The sequence below is a fragment of the Trichechus manatus genome, unplaced genomic scaffold, assembly GCF_000243295.1.
Source record: "Trichechus manatus latirostris isolate Lorelei unplaced genomic scaffold, TriManLat1.0 scaffold00030, whole genome shotgun sequence".
Classification (NCBI taxonomy): Eukaryota; Metazoa; Chordata; class Mammalia; order Sirenia; family Trichechidae; genus Trichechus; species Trichechus manatus.
Window position 1 is genome coordinate 2266730 of NW_004443966.1, and position 6834 is coordinate 2273563.

The following is a 6834-nucleotide window of genomic DNA, read 5'->3' on the forward strand; positions in this document are numbered from 1 at the left end:
TCGCTGTTACTCCTAGTGACCCACTTGCAAAATGCTTGCTTCCTGTCCCCTCCAGCCTATGCTCTGTGGGTCTAGAGGTCTTATTTCCAAAGGGAAAAATGCTCCACCTGGAGAACAACACCGATCCCATCGAGCTTGAAGTTTAGAATGCCACCCGGCCACTTTGGGCTCCTCATGCCTCTGCATCAACAGACAAAGAAGGGAGTTACCATACTGGCTGGTGTTTTAGTTATGTACTGCTGGTGTAACAGAAATACCACCAGTGAATGGCTTTAACAGAATTTATTCTGTCACGGTTTAGGAGGCTGGAAGTCTGAACTCAGGATGCCAGCTCCAGAGGAAAGCTTTCTCTCTCTTGGCTCTAGTGGAAGGTCCTTGTCATCAATCTTCTCCTGGTCTAGGAGCTTGTCAGCACAGGGACCCCGGGTCCAAAGGATGAATGCTTCTGGCTCTTCTTGCTTGGAAGTAATGAGGTCCCCTTTCTCTCTGCTGGCGTTTCCCCCTTATATCTGACAAGAGATTGACTCAAGATATAATCTAATCTTGTAGATCAAGTCCTGCCTCATTAACATAACTGCCTCTAACTTTGCCTCATTAACATCATAGAGGTAGGATTTACAACACATAGGAAAATCACATCAGATGACAAAATGGTGGATAATCACACAATACTGGGAATCATGGCCTGGCCAAGTTGACACACATTTTTGGAGAATGCAAGTCAATCCATAACAGCTGGTGTGATAGATCCTGATTACAAAGGGGAAATCAGATTGATATTATGTAATAGAGGTAAAGAAGAGTGTGTCTGGAGTGCTGGAGATTCCTTAGGCTGTCACCTAGTACTGCCATGACCTGTGATTAAAGTCAATGGAAAACTACAGCAACCCAATTCTGAGATAACTATGAATGGCCCAGACCCTTCAGGAATGAAGGTTTGGTGGGTCACTTCACCAGGGAAAGAACCACGACCAACTGAGGTGCATGCTGAGGGTAAAAGGAATATAGAACGGGTGGTGGAAAAAGGTAATTCTAAATATCAGTTATGATCATGTGACCAGTTGTAGAAATGAGGACTGTAATTGATATGAATATTTTTCCTCATTTTATTATAGCTGTATGCGCGGATATGCATGCGTGTGTGTGTGTAAATATTTTTGTTTTCTTCTTTTATCCTATTACTTATAAAATATAAGATGTAAACGAGGTTAGTGTTTTTTCAGTTGTATGCATGTTAGTCGTATCATGTTAGGTGCAAGTGTGACTCTAATAATTGTCTTTCTTTACAGATTATGTACGGTTTAAGAATATGTGTACAGGTGCCAAGTTGACACGGAGGAGACTGTGATGGTTAATGTTGTATGTCAACTTGGCTAGGCCATGATTCTCGGTATTATGAAATTATCCTCCATTTTGTGATCTGACAGAGGGGGAATTTACTTGGGGGTGTGGCCTGCATCTAATATATATGGATGTTCTGGCAAAGCTCTCTCTGTGTCTTGATCCTGCATTCGACTCGTCATTATCTGACCTCCAGTTCTTGGGACACAAGCCAGCAACCTGCCATTTGACCTGCCAATTTTGGTCTGTCAGCCTCTGGAACCAGGTGAGTCAAGAGAAGCCTCCACCCTGACAACTTGCCCACAGATTTGGGACTTGGCAGCCTCCACAACTGTGTGAGCCATTTCCTTGAAATAAAAGTGTTCTCTATATATTTATATACATACACTTCACTGATTTTGCTCCTCTAGAGAACCCAGCCTAAGATGTATGGTTACACCACATTTTATCTGTCCGTTCACCAGTCGAGGTCCATTTGTATAGATTTCAGTGTTTGGCTGCTACGAGTTATAATACTGTGAACATTTGTATCCAAGTCTTTGTGTGAGCCTATGCCTCCATTTTCTTTGGTAAATATCTAGGAGTGGAATTTCTGGGTTGTACGTTTAACTTTTTAAGCAACTTTCAAACTGTTCCATTTTACGTTCTCACTGGCAATGTATTAGGGTTACAGTTTCTCCATACTCTTGCCAATACTTGGTGTTGTCTGACTTTTTGATTATAGCCATTCTAGAGGATGGGTAGTGACATCTCATTTCAGTTTGCATTTCCCTATAGACTAATGCTGTTGAGCATCTCTTTATGTGCTTATTAGCCATTTGTTTATCTTCCTTGGCAAAATGTCTGTTAAAATCTTTTGTCCTTTTTTTAACTGGGTTGTTTTATTATTGAGTCATAACTGTTCTTTATATATTCACTAGTATGTGTCCACTATTTAATATATGGTTTGCAAATATTTTTCACAGTCTGTAGCTTGTTTTTTCATTTTTTTGATGTGGTTTCTTTGCAGAGCAAAAGTTTTAAATTTTTGTGAAATCCAGTTTATCTTTTTTTTTTTTTTTTAATGTATTCTGCTTTTGGTGTCATATCTAATAAATCTTTGCCTATCCCAAGATTTTTGTCTATGGTTTCTTCTAGAAACTATAGTTTTAGGCTTTACACTTAGGTCTATGATTCATTTTGGGTTAATTTTTGTACATAGTGTGATGCAAGGGCCTATTTTTTTTGTTTTTAATATGGATATATAATTTTTCCAGCACCAATTTTTCTGAAAACACTATTTTTTCCCCGTTGAATTGTTTTGAGTTGTATGTCAAAAATCAATTAACCATAAATGTGTGAGTCTATTTCTGAACTCTGTTACATTGATATGTATGTTTATCCTTACTCCAACATCACACTGTGTTAATTTCTGAAAATTTATAGTAAGTTTTGAAATCAGGTAGAGTAAGTCCTCTGGTCTTGTACTTCTTTTCAACATTGTTTTGGCTATTCTAAGTCCTTTCCATTTTCGTGTAAATTTTAGAATCAATTTGTCAATTTCTTCAAAAATTCTACTGAGATTTTGATAGGAATTTTGTTGACTCTCTTGTTTATTTTGGGAAGTATTCTCGTCTTAACAATATTAACTCTTCCAATTCATGAACATGGTATACATCTCCATTTATTTAGGTCTTTAATTTCTCTCAGCAATGTTGTATAGTTTTCAGTGTACAGATCTTATACTTCTTTTTATTAACTTCATTCCTAAATATTTTTAGTATGCTATTGTGAATGGAATCATTTTCTTAATTTCATTATTGGATTGCTCTATAGATATTGTAGCCTGAGGCCTTGCTAACTTCACTTCTTAGTTCTAGTAAGGCTTTGTTTTGTTTTTGTTCTGTTTTTACTAGAGTCACTATAGTTCTTGAAGGGTGGAGGTGGAAAAGACTTAGGGCCCTCCCTGGGAGAAAATGTCCTCCCTATTCCAGTGCCAGAGCCGTGGTGACACTGTGGAAGAGCTCAGCTGCTAATCAAAAGGTCAGCAGTTCAAATCCACCAGCCACTCCTTAGAAACCCTACGGGGCAGTTCTGCTTTGTCCTATAGGGTCACTATGAGTCAGAATTGACTCGACGGCAACAGGTTTGTTTTTTAGTTTTATCCCAAAGCTGGGCATCACACTTTATTTTATCTATATGTTGGGTTCCACTTAAAAAACAGTTTGAATACAAATAATCTATTTACTCATCTTTCATTTTGCAGAGGAAACTAACTGATCTCAGAATTGCTGAGTAAATTTGACGTGTAGTTTAAAATAAAGTGAAAAATTATAAATGCAGAATAAGTTATGACATGGATATACAAAAGAAGTAAGTGAATCAGTAAAATTGCACCCAGTCTTGTTCCTCATGAAACATTTTATTCTCTCATTATAAACATTAATTCATGGAAGATATAACTATTCAGCTTTGTTCAAATTTCATAGAAGAAAAATATGTAGATTTCTCATATTTCTTATCTCAAACTGGAGCTGCATTTGAAAAGGTTAAAAGGCTGAGTAATTACACTGTTATTAAATGTCACATGGACTATAATGTGCAGGTTAGGCCAAGTGGCTCTGTATCTCAAGTGTTAATTATTTGCAACCCTGCTCATGGGAAGCCCCCAAGAATAGTATGACTGAGGTACCAGCCCTTCTCCTGCTTTCACTGCTGTTAGTGTCAGCAAAGCCAGTGACTCTCTGGCCTTTTTGTTTATTCATTGAGAGTGTAACGGTGTTTTAGCAATACTCTTGCTTTTCATGTCTGATTGTTTCTACTTTTGCATTTATATCTCATTTTAATAATCCTTGCATATGCATAACTCATTTAAAGTATATAAAAGCCAACTTATTATTAATTCTGTTTGGCAGAGACAAGTTAACCAGAGCTGAATACTAACAAGCAGAGAGAGAAAGTCACCAGCACTCTCAATTATTAATAGAAGTAGGAGTTATACCCAGAGACTTTTTGACACAAGATACAGGTAGTGAAAGGTCTTATTTAAAAGTGGCATGAGGCTCTGACAGCAGAAATTCTCTGAAACTCCCAAGTAAAATGATTGATAGAAACAGGAACAGAAAATAATGTATATATTTTTTACATATTTGGGAGAAGTATGTCATTTAACCTTGGTAGAAAAACTAATTAAAGTTAAGTTACACAGAATTAGAAACTAATGTTTTTTTGTCATTTACCTCGCTGTACCTACATATTGTAAGCATTGAGTGTCTTCAGTAGGATAAGAACTGAACAAAATTACTACCTGTTATAAACTATAAGGTGAAGTTTCCTTTTAAATCTATCACATTTTGTTGTTATAAAGATCAGGATGGTGTCAGGGAACAGTTGAAAAGGAGAAATAGGGCCATTGTTATACGATGAGATACTAGAAATTTTAACATAGTGTGAGATTTTTACTTAGAAACAACTTTATAACTGAGGATTTGTGTGCCTGACAATAGATAGAGCTATAACTCTCCACAGTGTCTTAAAACAGAAAACTTGTGCTCCAAGGTCCAAAAAATTTTTATGAACACATTGCTTAGTCAAAAGATTATAACATATCATAAATCACAAGTGTAGCATATTAGAAATATAAATATAGATAACATTTTAAATTGACTGCAAAAAATTATTTTACCAGTAATTTTAGAATTTAGAAGCATTTTGGTAGCATTTACTGGCCCAAGAATCGTTTAAAATTTATTAAGATCACGTGCATCTATACCTTCCTTTTTTTGATCAATTTCCTTATAGCAAGCAAAGGCATTCAAGATGATTCCGTTGGCCATAAAGCTGTGTGCAACATTTATTTTGATGACAGTGGTGTTTTTCTTACTAATACACATTTCTTTCTAAAGTTCCTTCTGTCTTCATGTAACTTTCATGAGAGAGAGAGTCACGCCACGCATGATACATTCAAAGAGGCTCTGCCTCTGCCGAGCAGCATGCTCATCATCAGGGCGGTCGGGTGTCGGCCTGCGGGTCGAATCTTGGCTCGCTCCTCACAAGAACTGCGACTTGGGAAATTACCTTAGCTTCCTTAAACTTGGCTTCATTGTCCACTGGTGTAATAACACCAACTCCAGCCTCACTGGAGTGTTATGAAGGGTAAGTGGTTGCAAATAAACATCAGACCTGGTTCCTGATAGACACTAAATAAGCGGTAGCTATGTACTAACAATATTTCACTCATCTCCGTCTCAGGACCGGGAGAGGAGACCTTTGGGAAGAGTGAAGAAATAATAAAAACGCCATTCCATTCCATTTCTTCCTTGCCCCTGTCCTCTCTGTGCTTCTCCACTGGCGTGAATATGGCAAGAGGTGGAGGAGGTTCTGGAATGTCGAGGAGGGCCAGACCATGCTCCAGGCCTACGCCAGGGTTAATTCCAGGATTTCAGTGGAAAGTTGCAGTGGCTTAGTGAGTTTACTGCCCAGGTCTCGCTAAGAGTAAACATTGTGCATTGAGCTGCAGAGTCCTATGTGGTGCATCTCTTAAGGAGTGAGAAAAGAAATCTGTGAAAAGATGGGCTGCAGAACCCTAAATTTAGACAACTCTCACACCTAGTAAGGAGCCCTGGTGGCTCACTGGTTAAGTGATATGGCTGCTAACCAAAAGGTCGGCAGTTCAAATCCACCAGCTGCTCCTTGGAAACCCTATCGGGCAGTTCTACTCTGTCCTCTAGGGTTGCTATGGGTCGGAATCAACTGGACAGCAACAGGTTTGACAATGGGTTCACGCCTATTAAATTAGTAAAGTTAATTCTTTAAAATTATAAAACCATGTGTGGATGGGCCAGTGGGGATGTAAGTTCACTCATACATTGCTGGTGACATTATAAATGAATAATAGTCTTTCTGGATAGTAGGTTGAGCAAGATTTAGGAAAAATCACAGAGTTAATCATATTGGTCAAGACTTCCTTATTTAAATAAAAAATGTACTCTTCTATAGCTATGAAGGACCCTGGAGTTACTCACATTATTGAATATTGAGCTGTGGATTACCCAAGGCCCACGTCCTACATCTCAAGATACAAGAGAAAGTGAGGGCCATCTTTCCTTCTCCAGTGTGAACACTAATTGGACTGACTCAGGTCACGCACACCCCACAAACCAATCAGTGTCCAGAGGAGAGACCAATGATGAATCTGTGAAGCATCTCATAACGTGGATGAAACTGGAGGACATTATGCTGAGTGAAATAAGTCAATCACAAAAGGACAAATATTGTATGAGACCTCTACTGTAAAAACTCATGAAAAAGATTACACACAGAGAAACAATCTTTGTTGGTTATGAGGGATGGGAGGGGTGGGGGGAAGGAATACTAAATAGACAATAGATAAGTGGTAACTTTGGTGAAGGCTAAGACAGTACACAATACTGGGGAAACCAGCACAACTTGTACAAGGAAAGGTCATGGAAGCTCCATAGACACATCCAAACTCCCTGAGGGTCTGAATTGCTG